General features: G+C 43.3%; 1 protein-coding gene across 2 annotated transcripts in view; it reads right to left on the bottom strand.

The window, feature by feature from the left end:
- Positions 1-24561, bottom strand: part of LOC126198891 (transient receptor potential protein) — a 439251-nt gene that overhangs the window by 304456 nt on the left and 110234 nt on the right. For both annotated transcript variants that reach the window (XM_049935507.1, XM_049935506.1), the window contains exon 2: positions 580-689. The gene's annotated coding sequence lies outside the window, so the exon portion shown is untranslated. The remainder of the gene's footprint in view (positions 1-579; positions 690-24561) is intronic.

Here is a 24561-nt window from a genome sequence, read left to right as displayed (position 1 = left end):
GAGTAATTTAGTGTCTTCTTTTTTTTTTTTTTTTTTTTTAAAAAAAAGGCTAGTGCTTTTCACAGCAGTAAGGACATTTTAATCGAGTCTGAATTTAAGAGAGCAACGTTTTCTGTGCAAAGGAGTGTTAACAAATCTATGCCTCTTACGTATTCAGGTAACATGCGTACATACCGATTACTCGAATGATATATTCCCAAAACGTAAAACTTCACTAAATAATGCCTGATATTATGTAGAGGGTGGCGAATGCTCGACGATAAAGCTGTCGAATATCAGATCATAATAATGGTGGTGTAATTTATTATGACGATTATGACAGGCAAATTTATGTCTAGCATTATGGAAACGTCTGGTCGCGAAAACTGTCAATGGCCGGGAGAACCGTGTGCTGACCACCGCATGCCCCTCCATATCCGCAGCCAGTGACGCCTATCCGGCTGAGGACGACATGGGGCTGGTGGGTACCGTTGGGCCTTCCGAAGTCTGTTTGGATGGAGTTCAGTTTTATTATGGAAACGATCCAGTTTTTCCAGAAAAAAAGGCGCACGCATATTTGTTTCATAAATTAATGCTTACCTAAGTATTCGGCAACGTGACTGAAGTTGATTTCAGCGTTGACTGTTTCAGCTTCCTTCTACAGCTGCATTGCGACACAGTCCATGAAGTCTCGGACGTCCAACCTGCATCTGTTGAAGATGAGAAACAATTTCTGTGTTATCGGTAATGTAAATTGAGAAGCGAAGTCAAAGTTACTTTGTATGATTTACACTGTAAGTTTCACTTCATTCCGCGAAATTAAACATAATTAACGTTGTCTTTGTTATAGACAAACACATATACCAATTGACGAGCAATAGATACCTTGCGGAACAAGGAGCGAAAACAGATTTGAACCAGATAGCTCATTATTTCAGAGAACAGTTTACTATAATATCGGCAAGAAATATGTTCCCTTAAGTTTTATTGCGTATACAAGAACCATACCGGACATTTGGTCGATTTTTTCGAAAAGAATTGACGAACTGACTCACAAGGAGAGTATACTGATCAGACATTTTACGATCAAATCTTTGTAAATGAAAGATGAGAATGCACCTCCACTGTAAATGATATACCACCCAAATTCACTCCATTTTGCCAACACTGTGATGTTTATTTTCACAGACAGGTTGAAATTTTCATGAAAAAAAAATTGAGACTGCTCCCGACTTGCTTAAGACTAACAGAGAAATACACTCCTGGAAATGGAAAAAAGAACACATTGACACCGGTGTGTCAGACCCACCATACTTGCCCCGGACACTGCGAGAGGGCTGTACAAGCAATGATCACACGCACGGCACAGCGGACAAACCAGGAACCGCGGTGTTGGCCGTCGAATGGCGCTAGCTGCGCAGCATTTGTGCACCGCCGCCGTCAGTGTCAGCCAGTTTGCCGTGGCATACGGAGCTCCATCGCAGTCTTTAACACTGGTAGCATGCCGCGACAGCGTGGACGTGAACCGTATGTGCAGTTGACGGACTTTGAGCGAGGGCGTATAGTGGCCATGCGGGAGGCCGGGTGGACGTACCGCCGAATTGCTCAACACGTGGGGCGTGAGGTCTCCACAGTACATCGATGTTGTCGCCAGTGGTCGGCGGAAGGTGCACGTGCCCGTCGACCTGGGACCGGACCGCAGCGACGCACGGATGCACGCCAAGACCGTAGGATCCTACGCAGTGCCGTAGGGGACCGCACCGCCACTTCCCAGCAAATTAGGGACACTGTTGCTCCTGGGGTATCGGCGAGGACCATTCGCAACCGTCTCCATGAAGCTGGGCTACGGTCCCGCACACCGTTAGGCCGTCTTCCGCTCACGCCCCAACATCGTGCAGCCCACCTCCAGTGGTGTCGCGACAGGCGTGAATGGAGGGACGAATGGAGACGTGTCGTCTTCAGCGATGAGAGTCGCTTCTGCCTTGGTGCCAATGATGGTCGTATGCGTGTTTGGCGCCGTGCAGGTGAGCGCCACAATCAGGACTGCATACGACCGAGGCACACAGGGCCAACACCCGGCATCATGGTGTGTGGAGCGATCTCCTACACTGGCCGTACACCACTGGTGATCGTCGAGGGGACACTGAATAGTGCACGGTACATCCAAACCGTCATCGAACCCATCGTTCTACCATTCCTAGACCGGCAAGGGAACTTGCTGTTCCAATAGGACAATGCACGTCCGCATGTATCCCGTGCCACCCAACGTGCTCTAGAAGGTGTAAGTCAACTACCCTGGCCAGCAAGATCTCCGGATCTGTCCCCCATTGAGCATGTTTGGGACTGGATGAAGCGTCGTCTCACGCGGTCTGCACGTCCAGCACGAACGCTGGTCCAACTGAGGCGCCAGGTGGAAATGGCATGGCAAGCCGTTCCACAGGACTACATCCAGCATCTCTACGATCGTCTCCATGGGAGAATAGCAGCCTGCATTGCTGCGAAAGGTGGATATACACTGTACTAGTGCCGACATTGTGCATGCTCTGTTGCCTGTGTCTATGTGCCTGTGGTTCTGTCAGTGTGATCATGTGATGTATCTGACCCCAGGAATGTGTCAATAAAGTTTCCCCTTCCTGGGACAATGAATTCACGGTGTTCTTATTTCAATTTCCAGGAGTGTAGTTGCGGGGGAAGATTCCATAAAAATACATTCTTTAATTCTGCATCTATTTAGTGCTACTGCATTCACAGCAGTGATCAAATACGCGCGGATCGCATCGAAGGTGATAAAAGAAAAACAGTTTTTTTGAATCTAAATGAACTATCTTTTCTGGTATCGCAGCTTTAAAACCCGTGTGCCTGCAGGGCAGTACCTTTTGAAATTTGCATGGTCCTCTATAACTTGGTGTTTCGGTTGTTTCTGCGACAAATACCATCCGGAATTCTGTTCTAGCACAGCAAATGATGCAAAGAATACCGAGCAAGTCAATTCTGTAATCGATTCTATGAGAAAAATGGCTCTGAGCACTATGCGACTTAACTTCTGAGGTCATCAGTCGCCTAGAACTTAGAACTAATTAAACCTAACTAACCTAAGGACATCACACACATCCATGCCCGAGGCAGGATTCGAACCTGCGACCGTAGCGGTCACGCGGTGCCAGACTGAAGCGCCTTTAACCGCACGGCCACACCGGCCGGCGATTCTATGAGAAACAGAATACACGGAAAGACGGTTTGCTTTAGCTATTGTTTTATCAATAACATTACAGTGGTGAAAATGACTATTTTTTAATAACTTTGCGTAAAACAAACTGTTTGATGATACTCTATAGGATGAAATTTAAGAAAAGGTACACGGGTGAGGTATGAGCTCGTACCACCAATATGGTGACCCCAAACCTCTGACACTGCAGTACGGTCGCCCTCTCGACACACAATTAACGTTACAGACTCAGGAGACACTCATAATAGTTCAACATTGATTTCCTTGCAAACTGGGAGTCGCCTCATTAAAAAGCGCTAGATAGGTACTAGGAACAGGTCCCTCTATTTCATACGTGCGCCTCGTTAAGATGCGTGATTAACAGGTGTGATGGTCTCCTTGTAAGTTGTGGTTAGGCTCTTGATGTCTGTGTAACAGGCAGGCTTGCATACTTCGCCGTACCGAGGGAGGTCAGAGTGCCCGTTGGATGTAGGGTACCTCACTCGAATAGATTTACGCTGACCGAAAGACAGTCGCACCACCAGAAAATTAGAGCAGTGAAATTTCGGGAATAAATTTGTTTAGCTAACATATTTAAGTGATTAACATTTCTTGCAAATCACTGCAAATGTGAAATACTAGGTACATTAATAATCGGAATGTTGAATGCAAACGTGAAAACGTGCATCCATGTGTTACAGGGGCCGGATATCAGTTTGGGGAATGTAATTACACGCCTGTTGCATTTGGCCGGTCAGTATAGCAACGGTTAACGCTATTTATGGATGACGCTAGAGTTGTCGTCCGATTATGTCCCGTATGTTATCTATTGGAGACGGATCTGGTGATTGAGCAGGCCATGGCAACATGTCGACACTCTGTAGGGCATGTTGGGTTGCAACAGCGGTATGTGGTCAAGCGTTATCCTGTTGAAATACACTCTCTGGAATGCTGTACGTGAATGGCAGCACAAGAAGTCGAATCACCAGACTACATATGAATTTGCAGTCACTGTGCGTGGGGTAACCACTAGCGTGCCCCTGCTCTCAGACGAAATCGCATCCCAGACCGTAGCTCCAGCTCCAGGTGTAGGTCCAGTGTACCTAGCGGACAGACGTGTTGGTTTCAGGCCCTCAACTGACCTCCTTCTAACCAACAAAGGCCATTACTGACACCGAGGCAGTACCGGCCTTCACCCCGCCCTCCAATGAGCTCTCGTGTGACACCACTGAAGTCTCAAATGGCGGTGGTTTGGGGCAGTGGTACGCACGCTACAGGGTGTCTGGCTCGGAGCTGTCCTGGTAGTAACCGATTTGTAAGACTTCATTGTGTCAGTGTGGCGTCAACTGCTGCTCAGATTGCTGCTGTTGATGCAGTACTATGCGCCAGAGTCATACGCCGAACACAATGTTCTTCTCTCTCGGTAGTGCTACGTGGCCGTTCAGAGTCGCGTCTTCTTGAGGCCGAACATTCCCGTGACCACCACTGCCAGCAACCACGTACGGTGGTCACACTCCTGCCAAGTCTTATGCAGCGTCGCAGAAGGAACATCCAGCTTTTCATAGCCCTATTATACGACCCCATTGAAACTCTGTGAGGTGGCGCCTTAAAGGCATTCTTGATTAACATCAGCTCACACGTTCAACATCAAAGGTAACTATCGCTCACTATCTCCAGCGTAAATTTAAAGCAAACCTGATTTACATCATCATATTGGCGCTACTAGTGCCGCTTTATGAGACTGGTGCGAAATTGGAATAGACAACATCTTCCAGATGTAGAAACACACCAACCAAGTTTCTTTTATGTTGCACAGCTCCTTCTTGGCGTCGCAGTTTTTTTCGTCAGTGTATTTCGATGATCTCCTATTGAAAGACATGACGTATCCGGTATAAATATTCACGGTGCGTGTACTGATTTGAAACTTCCTGCCAGATTAAAATTATGTTCCTGACCTGGACTAGAAAGTGGGACCTTTCCTTCTTAAGGGCAGGTGCTCTACCGAAGGCGCTATCCAGGCACGACACACCAGCCTCTCCATCCCATCCTACCCCTCTTCATATCTCGCGCAGTTAGCAGTTCTGGAAGAAGTAAGAAGAGATTCTGATGGAAGTAAGGCTCTGAGGACGCCTAGTGAGACGTGTCTGGATAATTAAATCGGTGGAGCACTTGCCCGCTCAAGGTTAAAGTTCCAGAATCACGTCCCTATCCAGCACACAGTATCAACCAAAATGGTGTCGTACTGGAGATTTCGTATATCTGACGGAGAAAAGAAACTGGTATAGGCATGCATATTCAAATACAGAGATACGTAAACTGGCAGAATACGGCGCTGCGGTCGGCAGCTCCTATACAAGACGACAAGTACCTGGCGCAGTTGTTAGGCCGGTTACTGTTGCTACAATTGCAGGTTGTCAAGATTTACGTTAGTTTGAACGTGGTGCTATAGTCGGCGCAAGAGCGATGGTACACAGCATCTCCGAGGTAGCGATGAAGTGGGGATTTTCCCGTACGACCATTTTACGAGCGTACCGTGAATATGAGGAATCCGGCAAATCATTAAATCTTCGGCATCGCTGCGGCCAGAAACAGATTCTGCAAGAAGGGGGCCAACGATGACTGAAGAGAATCGTTCAACGTGACGGAAGTGGAACCCTTCCGCAAATTGCTGCAGATGTCAATGCTGGGCCATCAACAAGTGCTGAGGTCCGAATCATTCAACGAAACATCATCGATACGGGCTTTGGACTGTCGAATGACAGGAAATATGTTGCCTGTTCGGACGAGCCTCGTTTCAAATTGTATCGAGCCGATGGACGTGTACGGCTATGGAGAGAACTTCATGATTTTATGGACCGTGCATGTCAGCAGTGAACTGCTCAAGCTGGTGGAGGCTCTGTAATATTGTGGGGCGTGTACAGTTGGAGTGATATGGAGCCCCTGATACTTCTAGATACGACTCTGACAGGTGACAAGTACGTAAGCATCCTGTCTGATCACCTGCCACTCATATCCATTGTGCATTTCGACGGACTTGGGCAATTCCAGTACGACAACGCGACACCCCACACGTCTAGAATGGCTACAGAGTGGCTCCAGAAACACTGTTCTGAGTTTAAACACTTCCACTGGCCACCAAACTCCCCAGACATGAACATATTGAGCGAATGTGGAATGCATTGCAACGTGCTATTGGGAAGAGATCTTCACCCTCTCGTACTCTTACGGATTTATGGACAACTCTGCACGACTCACGGTGTCAATTCCCTCCAGCACTACTTTAGACATTAGTCGAGTCCATGCCACATCGTGTTGTGGCACTTCCGCGTGATCGCGGATATTAGTCAGTTGTACCAGTTTCTTTGGCTCTTCAGCGTAATAAAACTGAGAGCAACTGAAGTGTTGTGTTGAAATGACAGCATTTCCGTCATCAGAGGTTACGTAATGGTTCAGCGTTTCGCAGGGATGGGGTGTCGTAAAACTCACTGTTCTTTCCATTCATCATATCCTGAAATTCTTCTTCACTTTCACTAAAGATATAAATGTCATCAGCAAATCCTATCCTCGATATCCTGACACCCTGAATTATAATGCCACTCCTGAACATTTCTTTTATTTGCATCATTGCTTCTTTGGTTTATAGAGTGCACAATAGAGGCTAAAACTGCATCCCTGTCTTTTACCCTTTCGAAACGGGCACCTCCTTCTTGGTCTCCCAGTCTTAATTTCACTCTTGGTTCTTATACATAAGCTACTCCATATTATCCGACTTTTCCGAGCATTTTGCACGTATTAATCCATTTTAAGTTGTCGGACGGTTCTTCCAGGTCGACAAGAAGCGTGAATATGTTTTTATTCAAGCCTCGTTTCCATTACGAAGAGCAACATCAGAACACCATTCTAGTATTTTTTTGTGGATGACGTTTCGATACTACACCACGGCGCATGAAGTTTGGTAACGCAGGGGCAAGTTTCCGTCTGACGCCGTTAGTGGACACGCGGGATCTGGTGGAGCCAATGGTGCGCGTCTGCTGAGCCACACGCTGCAACATCTGCCACCGCAGTGCATGAGGGCCAGCGGCAGCCACTTGCCCTCTTGCTCTTGGAGCCACTAAGCTACGACACCTTCGTCGTGCTTCATCCTTTTTTGAAACTGAGAGAGCTGGACTCTGTTTGTTGCACCATTGTTTGTATTGAGTCTTTGTTCGCTTGGAGAAATATGCGTTAAGTAAATCTTCTGTTTACAGTATCAATCCGTTCGCTAATAGTTTCTGCTCCTGTCCAACTTTCCTTCGACGACACTTGGTATACAAGTTAGAACCGCTCTTTTAATTGAGAACGATATATTTTCGTATAGGGGGGAGGTGATCGATAATATCGGAAGTAATGAATAGCACTGAAAAGTTTTTATTAAAATTACCGATGCTTAATTTCTCAGCAAAATAGCGCTTCAGGGATATCATGGAAGGTTTAATCCGGCTAGTTTTGTTTCTAAATTCTACTATATGAACTATGTGCGGGTATAGTTAGATCTCTTGTCTTGTTTTCTGCGCTCTGAATATGTATAGGTAGCTGCGGCGTGCGATATAGCGGGCATTTCCATATGATATGCTACGGGAGGGATAAGGGCACTTCTGTTAAACTGAAAGAAAATTGGCTATAGTTAATTTATACGGAACAGACTTTTGCCGTAATGTCGCGGACTAAGAATATCAGAGGAATTGTGTGCGCGAGAAAAAGTAGCGCTCAGTATTAAATTCTATTACATGCCGAATAACCGATAATAGAATCTGCGGACTATACGAAGGGACGTTAAACTGAATATAAGAACGTAACTGGGCAGTTAGCATTGTGAAAGTAAAAGCGTATGAAGTTGAATGACTGAATCTAAGTATAGTAATGGACCATAGTCCTTGCTATAAAATCTTTGAGTGACGAACTATAAAAATCACGGGACTTTTAGTTGCCGTAATTGCTGAGAGTAATTGTAAGGTCAAACCTCCTTTTCCCTATACGCAAAACGCAATCATTCATGATCATTTAATTATTATCAGATATCGTAGATAAAAAAAAATAAAGTGATTTCCGCAACAGCGTGTGTATTAGTAAATAATAAGTAACATCCGAAGACGTTATTTACTACTTGTCTTCAGTAAAGCAGCAACAAATGAAGGGCGATCGACTGAGCAAAAACTTAACATTAATTGTTAGTATTAAAACCCGAAATTTAGCCGCCGTTATAGTGAATATGTTTGTGGCTGCTCAATCTGATGTGTAGATATAACGAAAAGTCGGGCACATACAGTGGATAACAACATCGATATGTTACGTCAGAGAAGTCGAAGACAGCAGACCAGCGGAGGGCGGCCACAAACTCTGCAAGTCCACCATCCCTTACTATCGTGTACGAACGCTTACACAACACCTTTACTTTTATTAAAGCCAAGTTGTTCGTCATCTCACAGCTCGTAAATTTTCTTTTCGAATATCCTGTACATTATTCTTGTCAGCAACATGGATGCATGAGCTTTTAAGCTGACTCTGCGCTTTGCTATCTTTTTGATTGTTTGGATGATATCTTTCTGAAAGTTTGACAGAGTGTCTCCCAGTCTCGCAAGGAATGGCGTGGCGTTTTCTGTATCACTGCAGTGGTCTCTGCCTGATTATCTAATAGTGAAAACAAAAATCAAATTAAAACCACTGTCTATTACACAGTTTGTACACTCACTCCATCTTGGTATTACAACACCAATTGCATGCCGTTCTTGACTCGTCGTGGAAGTAATGTGGGTAGGTATACATGGCAATACTGTGGGACCTCTACTGGTACTGGAGTTCCAGTGCCACCGGGTCAGTAGTACATAATATTGACGAAGGGTATGTGTAATGATAGTAGAAACTCTGCAGCGCTTGCAGTATGACTCGGTGAGTAGTAAGAATTTTCCTGAAACTGACTCTCACCGCAAAAGTCTATAGACCTCAAAACAGGCATTAACAGCAACATCAGGGTATGGTTTTGGCAGCCACGTCAAATTACAGCACTGGTGGTGGGGGGGTTATTGCTCGTTTACCCCATCTGATTAATCTGTCTCGTTATACGTACTTGATATTCATGCATCATCGGTTTCCATTCCATATCTCTTGTAATGCTACACGTAACGCAACGGATGGATGCGAGTCATTTGCGTCTCAGCGCGCAGCGGTGTGATGTGTGAGCGGTCCATTAGCTGCCTGGTGAGCGCTCGCAGCTGACGTCCATTACGCAGCCGAAATTAGGAATTATTGGTAGAGATTACAACGGTTACCGAAACATTCTACGACCGAAGAAGCCGAATTTGTCTACCTGCACAACACTCCGTACCAAAAAGTAGCAAGTGCAATCTTCTCGCATAATAACGGCTAAAACATAAAGCACTGTTAAAAGAGAAGGAGATTTTTAAATGAAATTGGGGATGAAATACTACAAAGCACTTGACGCCCTTCACACTCAAGTATATCATGAATCTAAGAGGCAAACTTCTGACCTGCAATGCCCTGGGATTTAGAGTGAACCGCAGTTGTTGGTATCTTAATCCTGTACGATTCTTTGATGAATTAGGTCTTTGAAAGGGGGAAAATGCTACGCGTCATGGTTTCCCCTGAATTCCAGTTTCAGTTTTATAAATACACGAAACGATTCGGTTCTTTGCGTTAGCTGTACTTTCAGGGCTGCGTTTACTTTGGGAACCGATGCCGATTAAGGGACGTTTTCAAACACATGCAATGCGGAAAATTCAGAAAAAACAACGACGAGTCACAAAGGCGTTATGGAAATTGCTCACTAATTAATGCCTGCCGGAGTGGCCGAGCGGTTCTAGGCGCTACAGTATGGGACCGCGCGACCGCTACGGTCGCAGGTTCGAATCCTGCCTCGGGCATGGATGTGTGTGATGTCCTTAGGTTAGTTAGGTTTAAGTCTTTCTAAGTTCTAGGGGACTGATGACCTCAATAGTTAAGTCCCATAGTGCTCAGAGCCATTTGGACCACTAATTGATATTCATTCAGGTATCGACGGAAAATGCAAAACTGTAAACTTTGGGGCGAATGGATAAATGTATGACACTCTAGGGCACTTTAAATGCGCAGCTGGCAAGGAAAATAAGCAGAGTCGGGTAGGTACAAGGGCACAAGCTCTTTGCGAATTTCCTTACGTATACTCAGTTGCACAGTCACTATGCTTCGCAGACAGGTGCATGGACAATAAACGTGGATGTCACCATTTGAGAGAGGATGTGTAGTTGGTTCAAAGAAGTCGGTTTGAGTGAGGAGCGAGTTGCTCGACATTTGAATAGGAGCGATACCACTATTCGATGATGTTGGCAGGAATGGGAGAACCATGGCCGAACACAAGCTTTAAGGAAGAAACGATACGCCTAGAGTGACTATAGAACGTGAAGCACTGTCAGTCGTCAGAGAGGTACTCAGAGCCCCGGACCCATAACAATCATCGATACGTCCTGCAAGTAGTGCTTCAGCGACCACAAGGAGCATCAATAGCTCGTGTCTGCGTTCACTGCACACCTTACGCTGACTACCATTGACCTCTGTACACCTACAAACCTGTTTTTGGTGACGTCGGGCACATTCACCCTGAAATCTCATTGACTGCAGTAGAACTGCCTTCAGTGATGAGCCTCGCTTCGAACTGAACTCCGATGTCCTGCGAAGAGGCGTCTGGAGGCGCCGTGCATTGCGGCTGGACACCAACCCGATTGTCGCCCGCCTTACGGTCCGACAAGGAGGAGTCATGGACTGGGGTGCCATTCTATTTCGTAACAGGATCCCGTTGCTTATCAGCCGCAGCAACCTTGCAATACAGCGGTACGTCGGCGATATTCTTCGCCCAGTTTTGTTAGCCTTAGTGGCAAACCATCCTGGGCTTACATTTCAGGAAGATAATGCCCGGGCACACACGGCGAGACTTTCTGCAGCTCGTCTTCGTGCTTGCCAAACCCTTTCAGAAAGGTCGCGAGATCTCTCCCAGATAAGAACATTTGGAGCTTATGGGCAGGGTGCACCAAATCTCGGCATTTTGAAGATCTAACGCCCTAATTGGATAGGATTCGGCACGACGTCTCCCAAGAGGACATCCACCAAGTATGTCAATCTATGCCAAGCCGAAGGGCCACAGGTAGACCAACGCGTTGTTCAACTGCTCGGTTTGGGAAACTCTTTCCCTCGAATAAATTATCCAATTTTTCGGAAATTGTAATAATTTGTTCGTCTGTACATCCGTCCCATTCGGATTATTCCCATCGTGGTGTGTCGTTCTCTTCAGTCTTTTTGTCTTAGACTGTGTTTCTTATGAAGTGTATGAGTACAAATTCTCTTGCCACTGTTTCACAGCAGGATTCCCTACATACTTGCAGTTAAAAACTGTTTAACGAAATCTCTTCGTGTGTATAACCTCTGCCGAAAATGGACGTCAACGAATGGCGAGTTCGCAGCACTTTTTCTACGTGTATGACAAGATTCTTCTTTCACTGTGGTATAACATTACCGACACGTCAGTGCTGTCCATAGTTTGTTAGCTTAAACTGCGCCAGGTGAAAGATTACATTCGCCGTCTGGACAAACTCTTTTTATTTGCTAATTTTAACAGATACATAAGATACACTACTGGCCATTAAAATTGCTACACCACGGAGATGACGTGCTACAGAGGCGAAATTTAACCGACAGGAAGAACATGCTGTGACATGCAAATGATTAGCTTTTCAGAGCATACACACAAGGTTGGCGCCGATGGCGACACCTACAACATGCTGACATGACGAAAGTTCCCAACCGACTTCTCATACACAAACAGCAGTTGACAGTCGTTGCCTGGTGAAACGTTGTTGTGATGCCTCGTGTAAGGAGGAGAAATGCGTACCATCACGTTTCCGACTTTGATAAAGGTCGGATTGTAGCCTATCACGATTGCGGTTTATCGTATCGCGACTCTGCTGCTCGCGTTGGTCGAAATCCAATGACTGTTAGCAGAATATCGAATCGGTGGGTTCAGGAGGGTAATACGGAACGCCGTGCTGGATCCCAACGGCCTCGTATCACTAACAGTCGAGGTGACAGGCATCTTATCCGCATGGCTGTAACGGATCGTGCCGCCACGTCTTGATCCCTGAGTCAACAGATGGGGACGTTTGCAAGACAACAAACATCTGCACGAACAGTTCGACGAAGTTTGCAGCAGCATTGACTATCAGATCGAAGACCACGGCTGCGGTTATCCTTGACGCTGCATCACAGACAGGAGCGCCTGCGATGGTGTACTCGACGACGAACCTGGGTGCATGAATGGCAAAACGTCATTTTTTCGGATGAATCCAGGTTCTGTTTACAGCATCATGATGGTCGCATCCTTCTTTGGCGACATCACGGTGAACGCACATTGGAAGCGTGTATTCGTCATCGCCATAGTGGCGTAACACCCGGCGTGATGGTATGGGATGCCATTGGTTACACGTCTCGGTCACGTCTTGTACGCATTGACGGCACTTTGAACAGTGGAAGTTACATTTCACATGTGTTACGACCCGTGGCTCTACCCTTCATTCGGTCCGTGCGAAACCCTACGTTTCAGCAGGATAATGCACGACCGCATGTTGCAGGTCCTGTACGGGCGTTACTGGATGCAGAAAATGTTCGACTGTTGCCCTGGCCAGCACATTCTCCAGAATTCTCACCAATTGAAAATGTCTGGTCAATGGTAGCCGAGCAACTGGCTCGTCACAATACGCCAGTCACTAATCTTGATGAACTGTGGTATCGTGTTGAAGCTGCATGGACAGCTGACCTGTACACGCCATCCAAAATCTATTTGACTCAATGCCCAGGCGTATCAAGGTCGTTATTACGGCCAGAGGTGGTTGTTCTGGGTTCTAATTTCGCGGGACCTGTGCACCAAAATTGCGTGAAAATGTAATCACATGTCAGTTCTAGTATAATATATTTGTCGAATGAATACCCGTTTATCATCTGCATTTCTTCTTGTTGTAGCAATTTTAATGCCCAGTAGTGTATTTTAGCTCTAGGGTATGAGGTGTAACTGAATAAGGGAGAAACAAGGTTGATAATATTCCAGATAGCCTGAAAGACAGTAGTGTGTGTGTGTATTAAGAGGACAGATTTAAGGCAAAATTTGTCTTTAAATGTGGAGTGATTAAAAGAGATTACAATCTCAGTTGTGTCTAAGTATTAAGGAGCCACATATTGCGCCACGTATTTCGTAAATATAGAAATTTGATATTCCTTCTAATGGCTGTGACTGTATTAGTTCTGCTTGAAAATGTGACACGAAGAATTCCGTCACAGATTTCAATTACGACCCATAGGGTAAGCGTGTAGTCGTAAATACAGCAAATGTAAAGCTTTTGACAGTGTTGACTTTAATACACTCTCCATAAATCTGAAGATAGCTGAGATAAAATAGAGGGAGCGAAATGTATATGTAAAACATTTACAGAAACCAGAATGCAGAGTTATAGGAGTCTAAGACTTGAAAGTGAAGCAGTTGTTGAAAAGAACAGGGCTGTAGTCTGTCTCTGATGATATTCAATCTGTACATTGAGCAAGCAGTAAAGGAAACCAAGGAGAAATATGAGAAGGGAATTTGAATTCAAGAAGAAGAAATAAAGTAAGAAACAAGTTTGCTTTGGGCATTGAAATGACGTCAAAGCACTTGCGAAATCAATTGAACGGAATGGAATCTAACATAAATTTAAGCGTTAGGAAGTCTTTTCAGATGATGTTTGTCTAGAGTGTAGCCTTGTTTCGAAGTGAAACGGGATGATAAATGCTTCAGACAGTAAGAGAACAGAGTATGTGATGTTACAGACGAAATATAAAAATAAGATGATTAGACGGCACAACTATTGAAGAGGTGATGAATCAATCGGGAAGAAAGGCATTATTAAAATTTTGAACAAAAGGTGGGATAGGTTGGTAGTACACATTCTAGGTCACCAACGAAGAGTGAAGTTGGTAACGGGCGGAACTTGGAGAGTGAACAAGACTTGATTACAATACGCATGTTCAAATGAGTATAGGATTCGGTAGTTATCCGGAGACACACACGGTTGAAAACGTTAGATTAGCGTAGAGAATTACATCAAACCACTCTTCGTCCTAGAGCGACCACGGACTACAGATTTCAGAAAAGTGTACATAGTTAAGTTATAAGTAGACAACGGCAGGCATTAGCTAACTGAAGCTTTTAGTTCGGCAGGGGTGTGTGCGTGGATTGCTTACCTTCTCAGCCTCCTCGCGAAACGACGGGAAATTCGTTCGTGCATCTGTCACACGTAGAGTTATAATCTGTCAGGGAGCTTTAAAGTAAGTGTGGTGATGTAGTGTTATTCGAGTTCTGAATGTGCACGTATTGGTTGGTTGTGTACTATAGAAACAAACTAGCTTGTTCTTGGCTAGCGTGCTCCAGGTAAGATACCAGTACACTCTCCCTCTACGTCTCATCTTGCCACTGCGTTTTTCTCACTAACTGGAGCCTCATGACCATTACATTCTAAACAGTTAGCGAAATTGTAATGATACTGGGGAAAACCTGCCTTTTGAAATACAATATCCCAAGATGTTTTAGTCGTACAGCGTGTTCAGTATAATGAGAAAACCAGTAGCGTTTCACAGATACTTCATTGCATCCCCCCATGAACCATGGACCTTGCCGTTGGTGGGGAGGCTTGTGTGCCTCAGCGATACACATGGCCGTACCGTAGGTGCAACCACAACGGAGGGGTATTTGTTGAGAGGCCAGACAAACGTGTGGTTCCTGAAGAGCGGAAGCAGCCTTTTCAGTAGTTGCAGGGGAAACAGTCTGGATGATTGACTGATCTGGCCCTGTAACACTAACCAAAACGGCCTTGCTGTGCTGGTACTGCGAGCGGCTGAAAGCAAAGGGAGACTACAGACGTAATTTTTTCACAGAGAATGCAGCTTTACTGTATGGTTAAATGACGATGGCATCCTCTTGGGTAAAATATTCCGGAGGTAAAATAGTCACCCATTCGAATCTCCGGGCGGTGACTACTTAAGAGGATGTCGTTATCAGGAGAAAGAAAACTGGCATTCTACGGATCGGAGCGTGGAATGTCGGATCCCATAATCGGACAGGTAGGTTAGAAAATTTAAAAAGGGAAATGGATAGGTTAAAGTTAGATATAGATTAGTGAAGTTCGGTGGCATGAGGAACAAGGCTTTTTGTCAGGTGAATACAGGGTTATAAATACAAAATCAAATAGGGGTAATGCAGGAGTAGGTTTAATAATGAATAAAAAAATAGGAGTGCGGGTAAGCTACTACAAACAGCATAGTGAACGCATTATTGTGGCCAAGATAGACACGAAGCCCACGCCTACTATAGTAGTACAAGTTTATACGCCAACTAGCTGTGCGGATGATGTAGAAATTGATGAAATGTATGATGAGATAAAAGAAATTATTCAGGTAGTGAAGAGAGACGAAAATTTAATAGTCATGGGTGACTGGAATTCGAGAGTAGGAAAAGAGAGAGAAGGAAACATAGTAGGTTAATATGGATTGGGGGTAAGAAATGAAAGAGGAAGGTGTCTGGTAGAATTTTTCACAGAAAATAACTTAATCATAGTTAACACTTGGTTCAAGAATCATAAAAGAAGGTTGTATACATGGAAGGATCCTGGAGATACTATAAGGTATCATATAGTTTATATAATGGTAAGACAGAGATTTAGGAACCAGGTTTTAACTTGTAACACATTTCCAGGGGCAGATGTGGACTCTGACCACAATCTATTGGTTATGAACTGCAGATTAAACCTGAAGAAACTGCAAAAAGGTGGTAATTTAAGGAGATGGGACCTGGATAAACTGAAAGAACCAGAGGTTGTACAGAGTTTTAGGGAGAGCATAAGGGAACAATTGACAGGAATGGGGGAAAGAAATACAATAGAAGAAGAATAGGTAGCTTTGAGGGATGAAATGATGCAGGCAGCAGAATCAAATACGGAAAAGGACGAGGGCTAGTAGAAACCCTTGAATAACAGAAGAAATATTGAATTTAATTGATGTAAGGAGAAAATATAAAAATGCAGTAAATGAAGCAGGCAAAAGGGTATACAAACGTCTCAAAAATGAGATCGACAGGAAGTGCAAAATAAATAGCAGGGATGGCTAGAGGACGAATGTAAGGATGTGGAGGCTTATGTCACTAGGGGTAAGATAGATACTGCCTACAGGAAAATTAAAGAGACCTTTGGAGAAAGGAGAACCACTTGCATGAATATCAAGAGCTCAGATGGAAACCCAGGTATAAGCAAAGAAGGGAAAGCGGAAAGGTGGAAAGAGTATATAGAGGGTCTATACAAGGGCGATGTACTTGAGGACAATATTATGGAAATGGAAGACGATGTAGATGAAGATGAAATGGGAGATATGATACTGCGTGAAGAGTTTGACAGAGCACTGAAAGACCTGAGTCGAAACAAGGCCCTGGGAGTAGACAACATTCCATTAGAACTACGGACGGTCTTGGGAGAGCCAGTACAGACAAAACTCTACCATCTGGTGAGCAAGATGTATGAGACAGGCGAAATAACCTCAGACTTGAAGAAGAGTATAATAATTCCAATCCCAAAGAAAGCAGGTGTTGACAGATGTGAAAATTACCGAACTATCAGATTAATAAGTCACAGTTGCAAAATACTAACACGAATTCTTTACAGACGAATGGAGAAACTGGTAGAAGCCGACCTCGGGGAAGATCAGTATGGATTCCGTAGAAATATTGGAACACGTGAGGAAATACTGACCTTACGACTTAGCTTGGAAGAAAGATTAAGGAAAGGCAAACCTACATTTTTAGGATTTGTAGACTTAGAGAAAGCTTTTGACAATGTTGACTGGAATACTGGAATGCTCTCTTTCACATTCTAAAGGTGGCAGGGGTAAAATACAGGGAGCGAAATGCAATTTACAATTTGTACAGAAACCAGATGGCAGCTATAAGAGTGAAGGGGCATGAAAGGGAAGCATTGGTTGGGAAGGGAGTGAGACAGTGTTCTAGCCTATCCCCGATGTTATTCAATCTGTATATTGAGCAAGCAGTAAAGGAAACAAAAGAAAAATTCGGAGTTGGAATTAAAATCCATGGAGAAGAAATAAAAACTTTAAGGTTCGCCGATGACAGTGTAATTCTGTCAGAGACAGCAAAGGACCTGAAAGAGCGGTTGAACGGAATGGACAGTGTCTTGAAAGGAGGATATAAGATGAACATCAAAAGAAGCAAAACGAGGATAATGGAATGTAGTCGAATTAAGTCGGGTGATGTAGAGGGAATTAGATTAGGAAATGAGACGCTTAAAGTAGTAAATGAGTTTTGGTACATGGGGAGCAAAATAACGGAGGATGGTCGAAGTAGAGAGGATATGAAATGTAGACTGGCAATGGCAAGGAAAGCGTTTCTGAAGAAGAGAAATTAGTTAACATAGAGTATAGATTTAAGTGTCAGGAAGTCGTTTCTGAATGTATTTATATGGAGTGTAGCCATGTATGGAAGTGAAACATGGACGATAAATAGTTTGGACAAGAATAGAATAAAAGCTTTCGAAATGTGGTGCTACAGGAGAATGCTGAAGATTAGATGGGTAGATCATATAACGAAAGAGGTGAGGTATTGAGTAGAATTAGAGAGAAGAGGAGTTTGTGGCACAACTTGATAAGAAAGAGGGACCGGTTGGTAGGACATGTTCTGAGGCATCAAGGGATCACCAATTTAGCATTGGAGGGCAGCGTGGCGGGTAAAAATCGTAGAAGGAGACCAAGAGATGAATACACTAAGCAGATTCAGAAGGATGTAGGTTGCAGTAAGTACTGGGAGATGAAGAAGCTTGCAGAGGATAGAGTAGCATGGAGAGCTGCATCAAACCAGTCTCAGGACTGAAGACCACAACAACAACAATATAGTGACGTGGTATTTCAATAAGCCTGCAGTCAAACTGTTACCAGGAAATAAACTCAAAAAGAAAAAAAAAGCGACAAACCACGAAGAATTTATGTGAATAGTACGGAAATAGGTAGAGGTGATGTACAGCTACAGCCAGTCAAATGATAACTGTTTCAGACGCCCCAGACAGCGGTGGGGTACCAATCTGACTGGCGCCCACCAAACGGCCCGACAAGCAAGAATTGTGGTTGAAACAGCTACATGTGATGAAAATTGTAAATTTAAACATTGTATCCAAGAGCATAAGCGATATATCTATTACAAAGATGTACGCGTGAAATAACGCTGCGAGGCAGCTATAGCTGAGACAGAATATGTGCAACAAAGAGCTTGTGTTGGGTCGGGCAGCAGCAGGAGTGGTTTTCGCGGGTAGCAGGAGTGGCGCGCCAGCGGGTGGCAGTGTGTGTTCCGAAGCTCCGGAGTGGGCAGCTGCTTGGCATGAAATATTCAGTGTAACAAGTTCAGTGTTGTGTACACTACTGGCCATTAAAATTTCTACATCAAGAAGAAATGCAGATGATAAAAGGGTATTCATTGGACATATATATTATACTAGGACTGACATGGGATTACATTTTCACGCAATTTTGGTGCATAGATCCTGAGAAATCAGTACTCGGAACAAACACCTCTGGCCGTAATAAAGGCCTTGATACGCCTGGGCATTGAGTGAAACAGAGCTTGGATGTTGTGTACAGGTACAGCTGCCCATGGTGCTTCAACATGATACCAAAGATCATCAAGAGTAGTGAATGGGGTATTGTGAAGAGCCAGTTGCTCGGTCACCATTGACCAGACATTTTCAATTGGTGAGAGATCTGGAGAATGTGCTGGCCAGAGCAGCAGTCGATCATTTTGTGTATCCAGAAAGACCCGTAAAGGACCTGCAACATGCGGTCGTGCATTATCCTGCTGAAATGTCGGGTTTCGCAGGGATCGAATTAAGGGTAGAGCCACGGTTCGTAACACGTCTGAAATGTAACGTCCACTGTTCAAAGTGGCGTCAATGCGAACAAGAGGTGACCGATACGTGTAACCAGTGGCACCCCATACCATCACGCCGGGTGATACGCCAGTATGGCGATGACGAATACACGCTTCCAATGTGCGTTCACCGCGATGTCGCCAAACACGGATGCGACCATCATGATGTTGTAAACAGAACCTGGATTCATCCGAAAAAATGACGTTTTGCCATTCGTGCACCCAGGTTCGTCATTGAGTACACCATCGCAGGCGCTCCTGTCTGTGATGCAGCGTTAAGTGTAACCGCAGCCATGGTCTCCGAGCTGATAGTCCATGCTGCTGCAAACGTCGCCGAACTGCTCGTGCAGATGGTTGTTGACTTGCAAGCGTCCCCATCTGTTGACTCAGGGATCAAGACGTGGCTGCACGATCCGTTACAGCCGTGCGGATAAGATGCCTGTCATCTCGACTGCCAGTGATACTAGGCCGTTCGGATCCAGCACGGCGTTCCGTATTACCCTTCTGAACCCACCGATTCCATATACTGCTAACAGTCATTGGATCTCGACCAACGCGAGCACCAATGTCTTGATACGATAAACCGCAATCGCGATAGGCTACAATCCGACCTTTATCAAAGTCGGAAACGTGGTGGTACGCATTTATCCTCCTTACATAGGCATCACAACAACGTTTCACTAGGCAACGCCGGTCAACTGCTTTTTGTATATGAGAATTCGATTGGAAACTTTCGTCATGTCAGCACGTTGTAGGTGTCGCCATAGGCGCCAACCTTGTGTGAATGCTCTGAAAAGCTAATTATTTGCATATCACAGCATATTCGTCCTGGCGATTAAATTTCGCGTCTGTAGCATGTCATCTTCGTGGTGTACCAATTTTAATGACCGTTAGTGTATTAATGATATATGGAAGAAATAAGATTTGAAGTAAAATTTATTTAAAAAATGCAACAAATATTATCATGACAACAAATATTATTACGAAATTTCGATGAAGTATTTTTCGACATTTTTTCTACGTATTGTTACACCGTTCTACAGCAGGATAATCAATATTCACGCATGTATGCGCTTTTGCTGTTGAACGAGTTTCTTTGTATATAATCCCAAATTTTTTATTGTATTTTTTGTAAAAATAATTTGTTTGCGTAAATGTAATTTTTGTGATATAGCTGAACAATAGCAAGTCAGTTTCACAATGCAGTATGATTTTCAAGTAAGATATTACAGTGACTCTCTTCACTCATGTTCCGCCTTCCAGTTCCAAGTCGTTTTTATTTAAACAAATTCTAAATGTCTCAGTGCAATACTTTGCATTTTAGCTTTTGAAAATGTAGTTAGTTTGTTGAGAGCAGAACAATGCGTTATCCAAGGCGACAACAATACGAGGTAAGAAATCTATTTCACACAGTTTATTGGTTTTCGCATAGGAACCACTTTTCTAGTTATTCAGATTTACAGGGTTGTAGTAAGATCGAGTGGATCTGAACGTACTTACCTCTAACTTGTCATTATCACGCATAAGTTTTAATTAGTTTAGGTTTACCGGTATTTCTTTCTTACTGTTCTTTAAAACTGGATCAGGTGCATGTACAGATACACGTAACCAGTAGATGTAACTGTTCTTTGTTCGACATAAATATCATACGTTACTTTAGACATAAAGTTACACATGGCCAGGATGGTAACTGTTTGAGAATCTTTTGGTTACAGCATAGTGAGACTTAGGTTCTCCTCCTATTTGAATAGTAATAAGTGCAGTCAGAAATTTTGGGGCTACGCATTTACTAATTTGTACTAATTTTTTTTTCAACAGTCAACGGCAAATTTTTGGCTCTGTTCTATTGCCATTCATTGTCTTTCTCTTGGTAATTGTTCGTCCATTAAATTTCTTAACTGAGTATGCCGCGCTAAACAGTGAACAGTCCGTTGCGTGCTAATGTAACAGAAACTAATAATATGTCGAATGCACAGAACAACTTCACTGCCATGTAAACAGATTCTGATAATATTTCATTTCCTGTTGTGGAGCGTACAGCAGACAATGAACGCACATCATTAGTACCTAATGAACAAATTTTCTCAAATAAACATGGCCGAGTAAAGCGAACGATCAAACGGCACATTCCGCTGAATCGGAAGCCGCTGAAACACCACTTTAAGAGTGCAAAAGTTACAAAAACACACAGTGTCAGTTTTAATACCAAGGAAACAGAGGTGACCACAGACCACACAATTGCGCACACAACACGAGATACGAGTTGAAGCACAATACATTCCGGACCCATTACATCCGATTCTAATCCAAAGTTAAGTAATGATGTTTCTAGGACTATCAATGAATCATCTATCGTGCAACAAAATATTCATAGTACAAAACTAAGTGAAGTTCAGACAGGAAAAGATCCCCTCTATCAGATACTCCAACAATATAATAATAGTAGGTACGAATGTTTTAATCAAATATCTGAAAAACAAGACAACATATCAAAACAGTTAAGTGATGAGATTAAATCAGTAGCTCAGCAATGCAGTGACACCACTAATCAATTGCGTGGCGATATTTAATCCATCTTACAACAAATGAATGAAGTTTCACAGAACAAGGAAGTAAACTTAATGAGTGCAAAGCAACACATTGAAGCATATAACACTCGTTACCAGCAGTTTACACAACAACAGGACGAAAGAGTCAAAGAGCTTCGTCAAATGTTAAATACAGAACGACAGGAAGATTGTAAGAAAATTGTTAGTCAGGTTAAAACTTATGTAGATAACAATATAAACACAGTTTCCGGTGAACTTAAAAACCGTGCAAGATACGAACATACAGATCCAAGCCGATCTAAGCGAACACTAAACAGAAACCAATACTCGTCTTCAAAGCACGGAAGATAAACACACAGACGATTTAGAGACCATCACATATAGAATCGTGCAGCTAGAACTCGAAAATGACTCGGACGCATTAAAATCTGCCAAAGAGCGGACGTAAGCTACAGAAACATATTGACACTATTTATTCCAACACTACAGCTCAGATGCAATCGCTCACTGAGAAATATGATGCCCTGCCTACAAGATAGGAGCTATGGAAAATCAGAATTATGCTAAATCTGATGACACTTCACCTATACCATTTACACGTTCACAGGAACATCAAGCTATGCAACATGCCATTAATCAGCTTGGCACACACAACAACAAGTTAGGCGAGAAAATGAACAGTTTACATCAGGACGGTGCTTCGATTAAGAATTTCTCCACGTTCAATAAAAGGAACAGTAACTCACAGTCACAACAAACACAACATTTTGGCAGTTCCCCTTTGGCACATAATATTGGTAGATCACAGTGTGTCCGAGAAGAAGACACTGAACACACAACAACAAGTACGCACTTTAACAGCAGCCAACCTGTGCAACATACAATACAAGATGGTACAACATGTAAGACAAGATGGTTTTGACTATTATCATTTTCTCTCACTTCACAAATTTAAAGTCCTTAGAAACAATATATCAGAAATATATCCCTTGGACTGGATACAGCAGTTCTCATTTTCATTACCGCCTAATTGGCCTGTCACCCATAAATCGGCAGTTTTTTGGAAAACGAACTGGCTACTCATGTGAGACCGATCGCTAGACAATGTTATTCAGTAGAAGAGTTCCAGATTGCGTTTTTATCCGCCTACTGGTCTGAGACAATGCAAAGAGGCATAAAAGACCAATTAATTGGTCTACGAATTTTGAAAGTTCGAACTTTTCGACAATAACGCAATTTTTTCAACATATGGTTCGACAAAATCAGCACACTACAGAACGTTATAGCCAATCTGCATTAACACAACTTTGCATCTCTAAATTGCCACGATCTCTCAGAGAATCACTTTTAACTAGCAAACAAAAGGAAAGAATTTCCGCTTTTCGCAATTTGCTACAACTATTTGAAATTCAAATTTCTGACTATTCATTCGTTAATAAGAAATTTCCAGAAACAGCATCATTACAACAATCAATTCCAGCCATAGCAGCAACAATACCAACATAGTAATAAAAATCAAGGTTTGCTACCTCATGTCCAGCTTCAAAACTAAGCACTCGGATACATGGATCAACAATACAGCATCCAAGGTCAAACTGACTTCAGCGTTCCACCGCCGAATTTTGTGGCCACACCACAACACGGCAATTATGCGCCGACGCAAAGCTCTTACTGCGTGCAGAGAAACCTCTCGTCGCACTCGCACGGCAATGTACCGTATCAGAACAACTCTCTCAATAATAAACGCAAAAATCATAATCAGAATTTTCAACAAAATTATGGAAACAGCAATTTTTTTCAAAACCAAAGTCAACCTCAGTAGCAACAATTTGTTTTAAATAGCCCGATGTTCGCTTTCATCCGCAACAAAACTACACCAATGGGAGTTACAGAACAGTACAGATAGTTGAGATGCCGCAACAGGATCCCAAATGAAATTTACAACCAAACAGAACATGATTAGAAAATACATCCCTTGCATCTTCCAGCAATGTAGAACAGAATTCACAACGTCTTCATGCAGTTAGTGATAACGTAATAACATTTGACGACATGAGAGACACGTTGTTACAGGAGAAACACCAAACGCGGTAAACCATTTATCATCCTGTAATGGAGATTGTAACAGGAACACACTTCTTTACAGCAATTATTGATTCTGGTTCACCTGTCTTGGTGATTAATGAAACAGCCTTTAGTAAATGGAACCATGATAAATCTTGCACAACATTTCCGCTAAGCAAAACTAAAATAAGAGGATCTGTTTCCGACAAAGGGGTCGATATCAAGCAACAGACACATTTATCATTTTCAACTGCATGTATCATATTCTGTTCGAACTTCTGGATTGTTCCCCTCTCCACTACTGATGTAATGCTAGGCATGGATTTACTAGTTACGTATGAAGCGATTATTGATTCTGAGAACTCATATTTGATGCTTAAGAATGGCGGACAAAACTGGCTCTCGAGTTTAAAAACACGTTTTCGTCAGAAAAAGAAGACATTAACCGTACTGAGCTTATTTCTGCATGCAAAAACACCATTTGGCAAAAAAATTTTACAGATACGTATTTTCACAGTAATAATGATCTACCAGATGATTTCGACTGTTATGCAGCACAAACAATTAATGGAAAGATACGTCAAAGCCAAGTTACTATGGACGATGATAGACAACAATTAGATGATATCTTACTGCAACACTCTCAGGTATTTGATAACGTTCCCAGACCAATTAATGAATTTGTATATGAATTTCAGGTAAAGCTACATGACACATTTAAAGCTAAGCATTATTCTATTCCTTTC

Source organism: Schistocerca nitens, chromosome 8, assembly GCF_023898315.1.
Source record: "Schistocerca nitens isolate TAMUIC-IGC-003100 chromosome 8, iqSchNite1.1, whole genome shotgun sequence".
NCBI lineage: Eukaryota > Metazoa > Arthropoda > Insecta > Orthoptera > Acrididae > Schistocerca > Schistocerca nitens.
This window is presented reverse-complemented; position numbering and strand designations above follow the sequence as displayed.